A 17580-nucleotide genomic window follows, 5' to 3' on the forward strand; every position below is an offset into this window, starting at 1 on the left:
TCTAGGTTCACTTTGCTCTTTTTTCTGATACCTGGTACTTTTTCAGTAAAGTGTGTCGGTTGCTTTTCAAAACTGAGAAGTAAACATTAAATGAGGAATCAGATGTGAGTAAAACCCTTAACTTTATTCTGTTTCTAAGGACTTTCAGCTTCCTGTTTATAACATGTACATTCAATAATGCATGCAATAATCAGAATTATGATACTTAATGACGTTACAATTTTTATTCATACAGATATTTTCCAGCCATATGTATGTTAGTTATTCATTTATTTTTGCTTAGGACATTTTGCTTGGTAGAGAAGACCTGGCTGGGGTCTAATTTGAGCTTAACTTTGCTGGGCCTCTGTTTCCTCATTTGTAAAATAAGATGGTTTTTAAATGATACTATTTTAAGATTTCTTTAGGCCTTCAGTGTGTGTGGATTCTGTGGGAATGTCATCGCTTTTAGCAGCATTTGAAAAACTGTCCTCTTCTAAAGCATAATCTTACTCATGTTGGAAAAGCTGACTTGTGAAGCCTAAGTTTGATAGTCATTTAAATTTTTTTCCCCTTGGGAAACCTGGATCAAGTAAGCAGAGTCCCCTCACTGGCTTCCACTACTTGCTTCAGCATCACTGTGGTGGTTTCCCGTGCTCTTTTGTCTGCTTCTGCTCCAGCTTCCCCTCTGTCTAGAGTACCATAACCCCTTCTGTCACCTGACAGACTCCTGCTTCTTCCAAAGGGCTCCGCTTAGGCCCTGACTTCTTGTCCCATCCCATCCCTGGGATCCCATGAGGCCCTGCCTGGGTCACTGTCCTAGCACTTTACCCTGTGATTGGACTTGTTGGCTTCTCCCACTAGACAGACCTCCATTAGGGCTGGGAACGTATGATATACATCTGCCCCCTGTGCCTAGCACCCTGCCTGCATCAGCATTCATTTAACTCCTGCTGTGTTCAAGAACAAACACCCACCTGCAATCTTTACCAGACTTCATGAAGTGTAAGTACTGTTGTCTGCTCTTACCTTGCAGCGTGTAGGTGGAGAAGCTGAGGCTGTGAGTGGTTAAGGTCAGGCCTCCTAGTAGGTGGTGAGCCTTAAACAGGACAGAGGGACTCCAGAGCTCCAGCTTACAGCCAGACACTTAGGAAGCGTTTTATATGAAAATGGAAGAGGAGATCAGAATGAAAATGCTTTAATGATTGATAACTGATAATTGATCATTAATGATAATTCATTATGCAGAACTCTGTTGACCACCAAGCCTGAACTTATTCTTCTTGGTCTTTCAGTAACTGGTGTACACTGAAGGAGAGTAATTGGACACTGGTGGGATAGAAATGAACAGTTCTGGAACTTCGAACTGTCATTGAATTGGGTGTGATGTGATTCATTGGCCTTGCAAAAATTTATAAAACCATTTTAAGACTATTCAGATCTAACAAGTTGCAATTTTTAAAAAGGCCTGTGTGAGAAAATATTTTGGAAAACAGGTTGTATGAAATGTGTGCAACCATTTAAAATCTGTGTGCATAAAGTGTGTATGCACTCATGAAGACATTTAAAGTAGTACAAAAATGTTGTAATTTTAGGGTGGTGAACTTGTGTGCTTTTTAATGTCTTCTTTAAAAATTTTTTAAGAAACAAAAGATAATACAAATAATCTTAGGTTGGTGAAGGCCTCTCCCAGCACAACACCAGAAGTGGGAACTGTAAAGGAAAAAAAATCAGAATTATTAAGCTCCTGTATGCTAAAATGCCATAAAGAGAATAAGGGCAAGTGGCACACTGAGAGAAATATTGTGACTTAGAAGCAGTTTAACTTTCCTTACTATAAAAAGAGGGCTTGTAAACCAAGGGGATAAAAGAAGGAGCAGGAAACATGAAGAAAGTTTCAGCTTCACCAGCAGTACTCCTAGAAATGCCAATCGGTGAGATACTGGTCTTAAAATTTTTGGCCTAGATTAAAAAATAAACCACTTCTGGTGAGGGTATGGAGAAATGAGCCCACTCATACGTTGCTAGAAAGAGTAATTTAGTATGACCTTTCTGAGAGAAATATGTGACAAACGCTTACAAAATATGTGTGTCCTTTGAAATAGCTAATCTGCTAAAGTTTAGTATAAGAGAAACTGATTAGTAGATTAATACTTTGTCATGAGAATACTTATTTAACACCTTTGAGCATGTGTTTTCAGTTTTTTGCTACTAACGGTAATTATTTCCTCATTTTTAGATAAATTTGCATTTCTGTAATACTGTATTTAATGATTATTCAGTGAATATTAAATCACAGAAACATAAAGCAATAAATGTAATGTCTAAAATTTTAGGTTGTTGGTATGTGAGTATATACATTTAAAAAAAGGGCGGGGATCCTAAACCAAAAAGTTAATAGTGATTATCTCTGAGCAGTGGATTTATGGGTTATTTTAGTTTAGTCTTGTTTTCATTTTTTCTCCAGTTTTCTACAGTGCACATGTATTTATAGTACAGTGAAGTAATTGATAGAAACAACCCAAAAAAGGCCAGTAGAGCCAGTGGGACTCCTTGCCAGTGAGGGGTTTCTGCTTGGTGTCATGCTGAAAGGGCCTCGGTGTTGGCTTTGAGAGCCATCCCTGCGCACGCGTGCTGGCCTGGACCGTTCGGTGTGTGAGGGCAGGGCCGCCTGATTGTCCCCCCCGGCCCTCCCCCCCCGCCGCGTTCTTCAGGTCCCCTCAGATTTCATGCTCTTCCTGAAACCCTCTTAATCTCATGAAACTCATTTATGTTTTGATATTTTATTGTAACACCGAATTCCATACTGACCGATTGTCTTGAGTATGGAAGCTTCCTTTTCTTAGTGACACTGTGAACTTCCTATCCTTTTTTTGCTTACTTGCTAACTCCTAGTAATAGTAGGTGCATTTTTAGATTGAATGTGTAAACCTATTGTCGTTATGCTTCATATAAATTTGCTAAAAACTGTGCTTGCTTCGGCAGCACATATAATAAATTTGCTAAAAATTGGAAGAAAAATTTTTTGGCACACCTTGTGCTGTAGCTTGGAAAATTGAAACGTTACCATTGACTTAAGAAATGTATTCTAAATGACAAATGAGGAATGCCGTTGGAATGATGCGGAAAGTGGTGCACAGAAGTACGGCACCAGATGCCAGGAATAAAATGGCCTTTTACTATGTAGAAATTAGTTAACCATATACTGAGTGAAATAGTTAAGTGTGCCCGAGGAGCTGCCGAAAGGCCGGGGCTCAACCACCCCTGCAGGGTGGAAGGAGGCCTGCTTTGGCCAGATGGGGGGGGGGACGTTTGGCTTGCGGGAGGGTGGAGAAGAGAAAGTCCAGGAGTGGTTTCTTCTAACTTCCACCATGTTAAAGATTTAAAATCCATGAAAAATTTCCTTGCAGGTCCATCTTACATGTAATAATACCACTATTTACTCAGCACTTAGTATGTGCCAGAAATCAGGCCAAACCCACGCTGGTAACTTTGGAGCTGCTCCCCCTCAGCTTTCTGCTTCTTGCCTCACTTTGGACAGAAGCCTTTTTTCTATGTTCCTGGTTGATGATAGCCAAGGACACGGTGCCGGAACGTTTTACGAGTGCTCAGGGACTCCCCCAGTCAGTGTCTCTCCTGTTTGATATGGTGAAGACTCCCAACAGGGGGACCCAGAAAACACAAAGCCAGGAAGGGCTTAGTGATGCTGAAGATACTCAGGCTGTTGAGCACTTTGCCCAGAGCCCTCCCTTTGGCGGTACCTTCGTAAATGTTCTGTGTGTAGGGGACTTTGCCGTGTACGGGTTGTTTTGTCATGTCGACAGTTTAGCTGGGGCGTTCTCTGGTGAGGCATATCGCACATATAATCACTCTTATATGGTGAAGCTTCCTATGCTTTTTTTTGTTCATTTTTTGGTCACTATTTTTATAATGAAGATGCTCAGCTTTACTACACATTTACTACTCCACATGTTACTGCATTTTCAGTATTTTTGTTTGTTTAGAACAATATTTGCCCGTCTGTGTTCGCTGTTTGGAGCTGAGGGGGAGCAGCTCCAAAGTTACCAGCGCTCCACCCTCCTGCAAGGTATGAGGGTGGGAGGGAAGATCTGTGAATAAATAAATTTAGGAAATGCTGGGTTGCATATTGAGGGACCTTTAATATGTTAATATATGTTGCCGTTACAGGGACATCTAGATCTTACAGGGGATTTATGTCTTACAGGGTGTGTATGTCTGTATACATATGAGGTGTACCCTTAATTTAACATAGCCTTAGAGGGAAGAGAACCCTATTACCATATTAAGGAACGCATTTTGTTTTGTAGAACACATACTGATTTTAGAACCATAGAATGAAGAATATGTGCCTTGCAGTAGCAAGTAGTAGTAAATCGACGGGTTCATTTTTGTTCTGTCTTTGGTGAAGCACTCTGATTGAGTCTGGAAATGCTTGTGTTTGGAGCAATGTGGGAAGTGACGTAGAGACTGCAATCCTAATGAATACAGTTAGATGTGTAGTTGTCTAGAAACGATTTCTGCTTCACTTTATTCCGTGTCTGAATCCTAAACGCTGTTACCGAAGTAGCTGAAAAAAACTTTTTAAGTGCATGGATTAGCATTAATCTATAATCACTGCTGAGGAACACCAACAAATCAAAGTGTATCACTCACATTTTCTTGGTGGTGTCGTATTAAAAGTACTTTAAAACCTGGAAAATAATGGTTTATGACATTAACTACAAAGATATTTCAAAAAAAATTTTTTTTCTTTAAAACTCTTAACTCTCTGGACTAGAAAAACATTTCAGTCCACTGAAAACCAGACTTCATGTCTCTTTATTCTCCTAGATTTTTCCCTGGTGTGTGACATTGGTTCTCCTGCATTTCCAGCTCCGTGGTTTCCAGAGCGTGAACAATGTTCCAGGAAACATCAGATTCGTTTGGGAAGGTCCATTTTCTGGAGCATTTCGGCCTCTTTAAGGAGGGGGATGCAACATGCAGTGATTCCCAAAGTTCTCGGCGGGGTCACCCTTTTTCTTCTTGAAAGATCTCTTGATATTAGAGACTACTTTGCTCTCCTAGTTTGTTTTTTTTTTTAAGATTTATTTATTTATTTATTTGAGAGAGAGAATGAGAGAGCACATGAGAGGGGGGAGGGTCAGAGGGAGAAGCAGACCCCCTGACAAGCAGGGAGCCCGATGCGGGACTCGATCCAGGGACTCCAGGATCATGACCTGAGCCGAAGGCAGTCGCTTAACCAACTGAGCCACCCAGGCGCCCTGCTCTCCTAGTTCTATCTTTTCTTCTCCCAATGGACATTTAGGAGATCCCTCTTTGACTTGATTCTCTGTTCTAGTTGATTCTGCTCTTGGGCCTTCCAGTTTTGTTTGGCTTGAAGCAGTTGTGATGGTTCTAACTGTTGGCTCACTGGCCTCCTGCTGAGCTTCCCTTGGTCATCCTCCTGACTGTCTTTGGGGCTTTCTGTCTGGCTGCCCTGCCCTGACTTCCGTCTCCGCTTGCCCCAGGCTCCTCTCTTGCTCGGTAAGCTGAGTCCAACTTCTCTCTTGATAGCATTGTATCTGAGACTTCAGTATGTTCCTCTCGTGTCCATATTCAATGCACCCCCAGTCTTACCAGTTCTTTCTTCAAAATGCTCTGTACTCCCACCTTTTTTGGTTCTAGCACCAGCTTCCTATTGCCTTTACCTCCTCGTGCTGCTTCACCTGTATTCAGGATCTGCTGAGGGTTTGGTGACTAGAGCCTGACCCGGTGGGTATTTGAGTCACCGTGATTTGGTAGAGCGGGCTCTGCTTTTGGTTCTTGACGGCCCTTTACCTCGCAATCCCATCCCCTCCGCAGAAGCTCAGAACAGTACTGCCAGTCCAGCCCCGGGCACAAACTAGCTCGCTGCCTGGCGCACTTGACAGCAGGCTGCTTGGGTGGGTTTCTGGCTGTTTGTCCTGCCCTGGTTCTTCAAACTGGGAGTATGATTTCTATAATAAAACTTAATGGAATTTCAATAAACCAAACCAATTTGGGGGACTTCTTTTAACTTTGAGATTTTACCTGCAATGTAGAAATTTTCTTTTGGTAAGGCTGATTTTTGAAAAACGTCAATGGTGAAAGAATTCAGACTAATCAACAAGCCATGTTACAGTAAAATTTCCTTTTGAACGTCTAGATGTGGTGTAAGGTAAACATCCACATTGCTTTTTTTTTGGTAGATATATTAGGGGGGTGTGTGTTTGTAACTAGGACAGTAGATTCCCTTAATAGTTGTGTAGTGAAAAGTAATTTTAAAACATATTCAGATGACTCCTTTGGCAGCAGTGAACTACAGTTTCACATTAAAAAGAGGATTTTTTTTTTTCAAAATGTGGAGGAGAGGGTTTTGTTTTATTGAAGGTGTTAGTGTAGACTAAGTGAATACGTACATACTGTGTGTGGTCTGAAAAAAGATTAATCCTAAAATGTGCTGCTTTCTATAATTCGTTTTACTTATACCTTGCATAAGTTGGTTTCTTTGCAAAGTGTTGATGTGTAAGTTTTATTTTAGAAAATTGAGTTGTTTGTGAAACCCAAGCCCTCTGAAGTGTCCTTTTTTTTTTTTTTTTAAGATTTATTTGAGAGAGCGTGCGCATGGGGGGGGGGGGAGAGGGAGAGAAAGAGAATCTTAAGGAGGCTTCATGCTCAGCACAGAGCCTGACATGGGGCTCCATCTCACCTGAGATCATGACCTGAGCAGGAACCAAGAATCGGATGCTTAACCAACTGAGCCACCCAGGTGCCCCCTTTTTTCATATTTATGTGTGGGTTTTAATTATTGTAGAAGTGCAAGAGAAGCACTTTGATATTTCTTTTGCCCCTAAATAACCACCTACAAAATCACCAGTTTTATGTTGACTACAAAAACCAGTTGTACACCCTATAGAGAAACTCATTACAAATTTTTGCAACTAGAAAGAAATATCTTGACTCTGAGCAGTTGTGTTTTTTTTGTTTTGTTTTTTTTAAAGTGAAAATGCTAGGAGCTTAAACCTGTTTCAGAATCCTCTTAGGGGAAGCTGGTATTTTGGGTTTACCACATTTTTCCCTTTGTTATGGATATGGCCAGATTGTTTTGAGTCAGGGTGGGGAGCAAGATTTAAAAGAAAAAGAAAAAAAGCCCCCTCTCACCTGCCTCCAAAAAAACCCAACCCTCTGTTACTGAATTTATCATCAAATGGCATGTTTTCATGAGGTTAGAAGATGTACTCAAATAATTGACAGACTGAATTTAATTTTACATTTGATTGACTCAACGCCCTGGTTTAAATACACATAGTTGTGTATTATGTATCCTCACCATACCTTTTCCCCAATATTTATAATGTCAGAAAATATAAGTACTTGATGTTGTAGTAGCTACCAAGGACTTTTTCAGCAAGCTTTTTATCTGGTGCAGCAACTGAACATGTGCACAGAAGGGGGTGCAGATCTCCGGCAGGCGGACCCACAAGAGCAATAGCTGGTATTAAGCTCCTAGTAACCCTAGTAATCAAGACCATTGTTCACGCACTGGGAGCGGTTCACCTAAAGGAGGATTCTTGATTTCTCTTGGTATCTTCAGGAAGGTGAATAAACTGTGTTAGAATGTATTCAAAACAGGGCGCCTGGGTGGCTCAGTTGGTTAAGCGACTGCCTTCGGCTCAGGTCATGATCCTGGAGTCCCGGGATCCAGTCCCGCATCGGGCTCCCTGCTCGGCAGGGAGTCTGCTTCGTCCTCTGACCCTATCCCCTCTCATGTGTTCTCTCTCTCAAATAAATAAATAAAATTTAAAAAAAAAAAAAGATTTAAAAAAATAAATAAAAAAAAAGAATGTATTCAAAACAAATCAGAATATAAAAGCTGTAAACCAGAGTGTTGAGGTAGGACTGTTTATCCTTTTTTTTTTTTTTTATTGAGGAGTGGGGGAGGGAGAGAGAGAATCTTAAGCAGGCTCCACCCCCCCACACACACACCCCCACTGCCCGCCAGCATGAGCTCAATCTCAAGACTGAGATCCTGACCTGAGCTGAAATCAAGAGTTGGGCGCTTGACTGAGCCACCCAGGCACCCCTGTTTATTACCCTTTTTTGAACCAATTTGTCGTGAAATGGGAAGTGTCTTTGAAAGTTCACTTAGCCAGGGAAAATTGCTGACCGGAATTTTTGACTCAGGGTTGAATTATTTTTTTTTAAGATTTTTTTTTAAGTAATCTCAACCCCCCCAGCATGGGACTTGAACTCATGACCCTGAGATCAAGAGTTGCATGCGCTACAGATTGAGCCAGCCAGGCGCTCTCAGAGTTGATTTTTTAGTATTAGTGGCAAGAGAAGTGATGATTGAAAAAACCCAGATTAGGTGACTGTCTTGTTCCCTTAGAGACGGGGTGGCTTTCAGTCTGCTCATTTAGCAGGTATTATTTCAAGGTTTAGCACTCACCAACTAGAGGGCAAACTGTTCACACACGCGGAGAATTTGGAAATTAGTTGAACGGCATTGTGGGAACTATGAGTTGAAACTTCATTTAAATGAAAGTTACGGCTGTTGTGGTAAAATAATGCACCCTTCACCAAAGCAGCCCTCGTGCATGAACCTTTCCAGGAGCGGGCGGCACGTGATCATGCCTCCCCAGCTGACAGTTTGTGTCTACATACACCCCCTCAGTGGCCTGAACATGTTTCCTGTACCACCAGTATCCTGGTCATTTCAGGAGGGAATCGTGCCTTGTGGTTTGTGTTTGTGTATCTGTGTTAGTCTGGGTCCTGAAAATGCTGTGGCACCGAGACAGAAATTTCTTGGGTGCTGGTGAGCAGTGAAAGCTCTTTAGTAGTGGGTTTTTCCAAACTTAGTGGATTCAATATGACGGAAGCTCACCCATTAACTAGTAAGATAGATAAGAAAGATTTTTCAAGCCAGTATTTTAAAGCATTCTGTTAAAACAAGCCTATTTGGTGGTAAAATGAAAGATTCAGATGAGTCTTAAGAATGAGATTTCAAAGAAAATATGAACCTCTGGCAACTGCTTCTGGCCTTATCCCCAGGTCCATCAGAATACAAAGCTCCCACCTTCTGATGACAGATACACTTTCGTGGGAATCTTTGGAAAGTACCACCCTTGGTATTATCCGTTATCAAGGATATTCAGAAATTTTCAGGCAACATTAATTTACCTCTTTTTGACTTAAAAGATAAGCATGCTAACTTTGACATTTCTCCCCTGAGAAGTTTTTGTTGTGTTTTAAATTTAAGTACCACTGTTAGGATTATCAGGACACGTGATAACCTTTGTAGAAGTGTTACTACGAATAGTAGTGAGTGCTTACTATGTGCCAGGTGCTCTTCTAAATATTTTATTTACATAACTCGCCTGGTCCTTTCAACAACCTTGTCATTATAGGTACTGTTATTATCCCCATTACAGATAATTATAGGCACAGAAGGTAAGGAATCTTCCCAAGCCCACAGAGCTAGTGAGTTGCGAAGCTAGAATGTTGAGGTCCCACAAACATCCACATACATTTATATATTTTTATATTAAGTACAGTATTTGAAAAAGTCCTGTCCGTGTGTAATGTTGATCCATGCTTCCTGAATTGTTTCTACAATAAGAAACACATTTTGTGGGAGAACCCCAGACACCCACAGGCATAACTGAAATAAAAGATACACTGAGCAGGGGCACCTGGGTGGCTCAGTCGTTAAGCATCTGCCTTCGGCTCAGGTCATGATCCCAGGGTTCTGGGATCGAGCCCCACCTCAGGCTCCCTGCTCCATGGGAAGCCTGCTTCTCCCTCTCCCACTCCCCCTGCTTGTGTTCCCTCTCTCGCTGTCTCTCTCTCTGTCAAATAAAATCTTAAAAAAAAAAGATACACTGAGTAATACTACTTGTTGTGTTCTATGAGCTCTTTTTTTCTATTTCACTTTTTTAAAAAGTTCCAATTGCCGTTTACTAAGTTGATGTCACGATTCACACATTATGGAATTGCAGCCCTCAATTTGAAAAACATATATGTAGATAATCCTGACCAAATGTAATACCATTTTTCTTTGTTTTAAAGTGAGTGAAAATGCTTGGAAACAAAATACATGCCACTGCCAAGTGAGAGCCTTGAATAAATGTGCTTTGTGCCAAAGCTGAAATTCGGTCTTTAGCAGTGGAAGCTAGTTTCTGTGGACAAACCCATCAGTCTGTACTGCACCTGTTAAGTAATCAGTGTCTGGTCTTCTGCAGGTTTCCAGGTTTTCTAAAGCACTACCCTAGTGAAGCTCAGGGTGCCCTGCTTGGAGGTCACATGGTAATTAAAGTAGGAAGGGTCTATATGCTGACTGAATTGAGGTTCCGTTACGTGGATTTTTAGGATTTAAAAGGACTCTCGTGTTAATTGTTCAAGTACCCAAGCCTAAGAGCAAAAATTGTTTAATTCTGAAGATGTTCATGGGAGAAAATTCTGTACTTACTGACATCTGAAATTTCTCATAATTACAAAATCATGTGTGTGGATGTGTTGGGGAATGAATTGAATTAGCATGTGCATATATTTATATAATTAGAAAGACAAAGATTGAACACGAGAAGGCAACTATATTAATTCATTTAGTATGAGGTTGAGAGCCTGCTAATTTCAAACCTCTGCTGGTGTTTAGAGAGTGAGAGAAGGCAGAGAGAACCAACCGGGAAACTTGAAATCCCTTTGCCCCACGCTGGTGGGTTCTGGCCTTGTTTCTCAGCTTTTTAAAGCCATCAGTTTTACATTTTTTATGGCTTGTTTCAATAATTGTTTTCGTAATCCTGCATAAATTCCATCCATCATACAAATGTTGTATCCTCTACACGCACACACACACACAGTTTCTGCGCTAGGAGAAAATGAAAGGGCATGTCAACAATCATGCTGCAGCCTCTCTCTCTACTATGTAGTAGTTCTGTGTGCTGATTGGCCGAGTGGGCTTCTGTGTCGGTTTTTGTTTAAGTACCATCGGGGATTCACATGTGTTCTTAAAATCCTTGGAGTAGTAAGTTGACCAGTATTTCTGGAGTACTTGGAATGCGCCACAGCCTTGTGCTTGGTGCTGAGGATTCAACTGTGAACAGGGTGCCTGCCCTCCAGCCACAGAATAGTCCTGGGAGAGATGTTCTGTTGACAAAGAAGGACCTTTCGTTATCGTTACCTTTTCTGTTTTTATAGTAACAGAAGTGTAAAATTCATTCATTGAAACCTCCATTACTCAAATAACAATAATGAGCAAAATAGCTTTATTTTGAGTTCAGGAAAATAAGCAAATATAATATTTGATATATGCTTTTGGTTTACTCATGTTTTCCAGATTATAAAATACAGGTGTATTTCATGAGTGAAATATAAAAAAAAATGAGCCTCTACTTCGTTTTTTTTCCCCCAAAGACTTATTTTTTTTAGAGCAGTTATAGGTTCACAGCAAAATTAAAGAGAAAGGTACAAAGATTCCCCATGTACCCCTGCCCCCCACATCCAGCCCCTCACCCTGTTATCAGCATTTTGCACCAGGGTGGTACATTTGTTAAAATCTACGAACCTACACTGACACATCATAATCACCCAAAGTCTGTAGTTTAGGACATTAGGGTTCACACTTGTGAAGTACATTCTATGGGTTTGGACAAATTTATAATGACATGCATCCACCATTATAGTATGATGCAGGGTATTTTCACTGCCCTAAAAATCCTCTGTGTTCTGCCTGTTTATCTCCCCCCAACCCCAAATCCCTGGCAACCACTCTGACCTTTAAACGGTCTCTGTAGTTTTGCCTTTTCCAGAATGTCATATGATTGGAATCATACAGCATGTAGCCTCTTGAGATTGGCTTCTTTGACTTTATGATATGCCTTTAAAGTTCCTCTGTGTCTTGTCTTGTTTTTATTGAAGAGTAATACTGCATTATCTGGGTGGACCACAATTTATTCATGCATTCGTCTACTGAAGGACATCTTGGTTGCTTCCAACTTTTGGCAGTTATGAATAAAGTTGCTGTAAACATCCTAGCACAGATTTTTTTGTGGATGTGAGTTTTCAACTCCTTTAGGTAAATACCCAGCAGTGGATCTTACGGTAAAGTATGTTTAGTTTTCTAAGAAACCACCAAACTGTCTTCCAAGATGGCTGTACCATTTTGCATTCCTACCAGCAATGTTTGAGGGTTCTTGTTGCTCCATATTTTTGCCAGCATTTGGTGGTGTCCATGTTCCAGATTTTGGCTGTTCTAATAGGTGTGTGGTGGTATCTCATTTCAATTTGCATTTCCCTGATGACACATAATGTGGAACATTCTTTCATCTGTTTGTTTGCCATCTGTATATCTTCTTTGGTAAGGTCTTTGGCCCATTTTTTTAACCAAGTGGTTCTCTTACTGAGTTTTAAGAGGTTTTTATATATGTTGGTTAGCAGTCCTCTATAAAATGTGTCTTTTACAGATACTTCTCTCACCTGTGGCTTGTCTTCTCATCCTCTCGACATTCAGGTGTCCCACTCCACTTTTATTTTTAAGGAAGGTTTTACAAATACTACATGAATAATGTTCATCATATTAAAGATGTCCTTGTATTTATGTATTTAATGGGTTTTAATCATTTTCTGGCTAAAATCAGTTGAATTAGATGTGTCTTTAAAGATGACCTACCCCTGGGGTGCCTGGGTGGCTCAGTCGTTAAGCATCTGCTTTCGGCTCAGGTCATGATCCCAGGGTCCAGGGATCGAGCCCCGCATGGGGCTCCCTGCTCCGCGGGAAGCCTGCTTCTCCTTTTCCCATTCCCTCTGCTTGTGTTCCCTCTCTCGCTGTGTCTCTGTCAAATAAATAAAATCTTTAAAAAAAAAAAAAGATCTACCACCTTTACTATATTTTAGAGGGAAGAAAGCAAGCTATCATTTGGGGAAGTTCTACTGTGTACCAGGCATAGAACTAGGCATTTTGACATCTGATGTCTCTAAATCTCCAGTTGGTATTTGGGCCTTTAATTTAAAATGAGTTAACAGAATTAGAACTGTCATTATTGAAGGAACCAACTGTTGGCTTCTCAGTGAATCTGATTAGCGATGCCCACTGGATTTTGGTTCTCTGTAGTGTCTCTTTTAGTGGTTGGCATAATATTTTCTCAGTCCCAGCTGGGGGTGATCTGAGTTGGGGAGTCATCTTGATGAGATTGCCAGAGGAACCCGTGGTAGAGGGCAGTAGGAAGCATGAATGCAGGCAGAATATAGTCAACTTTATATCAGACTTTGAATTCAGGGTTACATTAAGTTCAACTGTAAGACCCGCAAAGAAGTTTTACTAGGAGACCACTGTTGTAAATAATTATTGTCGGTTGTACTTTATTTTTTAATAAGGTATGTGGTTTGTTTTGGAAGCTGAAGCATGATAGTTATCATGTCCATTTTCAATGATAAGTTTGTAATATTTATGCCTGTATGCTGGCTTTAGAATTTAAAAGGAAAGTTCATGCCTTGCTCACACTTTGATTCTGTCATGGTGAATGGGGGTCATAAGTGAGCACATATCCCAGCTAGTGCAGGAACCCTCGTGTGACGCCAGATACTGCGAGAAGCAGGCTGCTGTTGGATCTCGTAGCAGCATGGAGTCCAGCATTGTCTCACATCGCTTCCACCTGGCTGTAGCTTGGCTTCTACTCTTCATTTATGAAGACCACCATTTCCTGGAACTGCCACCATCAGTGACTTCCTCACCATAGACCTTTTCCTTGATTTATCCCAAGGCTTTGACACAGTCAAGGACGAGATGTTTCATAAAACTGTCCTCCTCTGGCTTCTGTTTTCTGGCTTTCTGGTCCTCCTTACCTGGGGGTTCCCTGCCTCTTGCAGCACTTTTTGGGGGGGGGGACTCATTTTCCCTGTGCTCTTTAAATAGAAGCTTCAGTCCTCATCTTTATTAAGTTCTTATGCTTTGAAGATTTTATCTGTGTCGATGCAAACAACTTACTTTTTTATGAATTACTGAATTCATTTTTTCAGGTGTGATTTCCTTTGGGCTACAGTTCTGTATTTTTAAATCGCCTTGGGTATTTTCATTCTGGTGTTATTTTTTAAAATCACATTCACATTCATTTTCCCTCTAGATTTAGGCTTCTTAACATAACATCTCTCTTAATAACATCACCTTTCTCTCATGAGGTGGTTTCTCTTTAACTCCCTTTAACCCCTGGGGTTTTGCCAGCATGAGAACTTTTTCAGTGAGTGTTGAATTTAGTGATATTAAAAATTTCATGTAGACAGATTCACGAGTGTCTGGATGATCACCATTTCACCTAGAACTGCCGTGAGACTTTGTGCTTATAAGTTCGTATTTATTTACAATTATAGTGTTGAGCCTCTGGCTGGCTCAGTCGGTTGAGCACGCGACTCTTGATCTTGGGGTCATGAGTTTGAGCCCCACGCTAGGTGTGGAGCATACTTAAAAAAGAAGTACTTTACAATTATATTGTTGTCAGGTGATTACCTAAAGCAGAGGGTGTAATGTTTTGATAACTTTTTTAATCATGAAAGATGTCAAATAAAGTATAGCAAACATGTCTACCACCGAGAATTTGTTAACATAACACGTTAGTGTATTTAACATTATTTCCTACTTGAGATCTGAGTTTTATAACTACTGTAATTCCGAAGTATTGATGAACATACTGTCAATAACTGGCAAAGAATAATGAAAATATCTGCATTTCTTGGTACATTCAGAGATATTCCTAAAATTACTGTGATCTGTTGCCTACATTCATGATTGGAGGAATTGCCCAGTTTCAGCTAGAGTTAAGTGAAAAATAAATGTAATTTTTTCCCATCTGTAATCACAATGCCCCTGAATTCTGTCCATGACCCGCACTGAAGTCTCACCTCCACCCTCCCCCATAAGGAACATTTTCATTAGTTTTTGGTTTATCCTCCCCCTTTTTTTTTCTATTTGAAAAAGAAAAATGTATCTGTAAGTGCACGTTGGTATTTACTCCCCTCATGCACAAAAGGAGCCGTGCTTTTTTCAGTTAATGCGTACGCTGAGACCTCCCTGTGTTACCCTCCAGCCAGCGGAGGTCGCCGCCTGCCTTCGTCACGGCACAGTGCTCCACTGCGTGGACATGCCATCCTTCAGCCCGGTCCCCTGGTGAGGGATTTTAGGTGGATTTTCAGGCTCTTGCAGTGACTGAACTCGAGTTTACAACCTCTTGTGGGTTCGGGCCAGTTTATTCCGGGGATAAAGTGCTAGAAGTGCAGTTGCGGCTCAAAGGGTAACAGCATCTGTGAGGTGGTCAGACACAGCCGAGTGACTGTTTGGGTCACGGAGTGTCCCATCAGCAACAGCTAAGTTGTTCTGAATCTTCAGTGCAAGGTCTGCCAATTCTGGAATCCAGAGATCAATTTTGGGAGGTTGGAATGTACAAGATTGAGAGGCAGGCCTTGCCAGGCCCTGTTCGTTCCTCCCTGTGCACCCATTTGCGGTGCCTCCGCTTCCGCAGTACCTGCTGACGGTGGGGGGCTTCGGCGGCTGGCCTGTCTTTCCCCATTGCAGGGAGTTGAGGTCCAGCCGCCCTCTCAGCTCGGATCACCTCCGGGTTTGTTTCTCTGCCTGTAAGTCCTTTTTGATCCCAGGTCCACAGAGCTGTCCGGCTGACATCTCCAGAGTCCCATCACACGTGTGGCTTCCCTGCTCAGAAACCTTCCAGAGCCCTGCTGCCCCCACAGAACAAAGGCCTGGAGTCCTGTGCCTGCACACCCACTCTCTGCCTCTGCACACCCCTCACCCATCCTCACGCCATTCGTTTTTCTGCTTCGTGCCCTTCATCCCTTGTGAAACACCCTTCCTGTTCTCTCCTGCTGTTCAAATCCTGTTCATCCCCGAGAAATGGTTCAAAGCCCACATCTTGTGAAGCCACCTTGATCCTTGCAGCCAGGATGATATCTTTCAGACCCGCTGAGCTCATATTGCAGTTTTTGTCTTTGTCTTTCATGTGGCAGTAAATCATGTATGCCATGGGACATCTCCTCTAGTACCTTCAGCTCAGCTAAGCCTTTTAAGTTACATTTTCACTTGTTCATATATGTTGCAGGGGAATATAAGCCCCTCTATTGGAAACATCTTAAATAGCAGTTCTGAAAGTACTCTTGGGTAGAACACTCGATGATACTGCTCTTTGTGCTGAGGGGCCTACTTGTGCGGAACCTGGTCATCCTGTAGAGAGATCCATTCCTTTTTTGTGAATGAACTGAATTTGACCCATAAAAATTTATAGCTAGCATGCTTTAAAGATGCCTTTTTTTTTCTTAACAGCTTTATTGAGGTATAATTCACATGCCATAAAGTTCCGTTGTTTTTAATGTATAATTCAGTGATTTTTAGTAAAAGCTACTGGGTTGTGCAGCCACCACATGATCAATTTTAGAACCTTTCCGTCACCTAGGAAAGATCCCGTATACCTATTTGCGGTCACTCTCCATCCCCAGCCCCAGGCAAGCACCACTCTATTGCCTGTCCCTAGGGCTTGCCTGGTCTGGACATTTCCTGTAATAAAGGGAATCACATAATGTGTGGTATTTTGCATCTGGTTTTCGCAGCACGATGTGTTTGAGGTTCATCTGTGCTGTACCGTAGCACATATCAGTACTTCGGTCTTTATTGCCAAATCGTGTTCGTTCTTTTGTATGACTATATGACATTGTGCTTATCCATTCACCTGTTCCTGGACATTTGGGTTGTTCCACTTTGGGGCTATTATAAAAATGTGCTATGAATATTTGTACGCAGGTCTTTGGGTAGACATAAGTTTTCTTGTGTTTTGGGTGGATACCTAGCACTGGAATTGATGGGTCGTGTGGTAAGTTTATGTTAACTAAACCGGTCTTGTAATGCCCCAAATGTTTAATTACTAGCTTTGAGTAAAGACATAAACAAGGCAATTCAAGCACTTAAGATACATTCAGGTCTTAGGAATTTTGGTTTGAGAACTAGCAGAACCCACTTCCCATGTGGCCATGTGTTTCTGTTGCTTCTCTTTCTTTATAGCTATGGATTTAAAGGTTTTGAATGACTTTAAATAAGTAGATAATTAGGCAATGTCTCTGAAAGCCATCTATTAGGATACTAATTGAAATTTTTTATGCTTCTTGTCAACTGTAATTGTTTGAACTTAATTGCAGTTGTTCCCTTAGTTCTATATAGAAATGGAATAATACAGTAAGTGTAAAGTTTGCAAGCCTTGAAATTCAGTAATGAAATCGTGTGGACTTATCTAAGGTGATAAGTGTCCTTCCTGATAGATGTACAAGTAGAACCCTGATTCTGGAATGTGCAAATTGTTTGCCTACATTTATAAGGTATTAGCCCCTGTTCTAGCATCTTTAAGATTACTCTTTTATTTGGGGGGGTGGGGTGCGCTGAGGGAGAGGGAGAAAGAGAATCTTAAGCAGGCTCCATGCCCAGCCGTGCACGGCACAGATGCAGGGCTCGATCTCATGATCCTGAGATCAGGACCTGAGCCAAAATCAAGAGTTGGAGGCTTAACCGACTGAGACACCCAGGTGCCCCAAGATTCCTTC

General features: G+C 41.4%; 1 protein-coding gene across 6 annotated transcripts in view; it reads left to right on the top strand.

The window, feature by feature from the left end:
- The window catches only part of CUL1 (cullin 1), a 102658-nt gene that overhangs the window by 3788 nt on the left and 81290 nt on the right, over positions 1-17580 (top strand). The window contains exon 1 of one of the 6 annotated variants that reach the window (XM_044920238.1): positions 9938-10038. The exons of the other annotated variants lie outside the window; for them this stretch is intronic. The gene's annotated coding sequence lies outside the window, so the exon portion shown is untranslated. Of the gene's footprint in view, positions 1-9937; positions 10039-17580 lie in introns of those variants that run through there. 6 annotated transcript variants of the gene reach the window in all.

The sequence above is a fragment of the Neomonachus schauinslandi genome, chromosome 12 (assembly GCF_002201575.2).
Source record: "Neomonachus schauinslandi chromosome 12, ASM220157v2, whole genome shotgun sequence".
Lineage (NCBI taxonomy): Eukaryota > Metazoa > Chordata > Mammalia > Carnivora > Phocidae > Neomonachus > Neomonachus schauinslandi.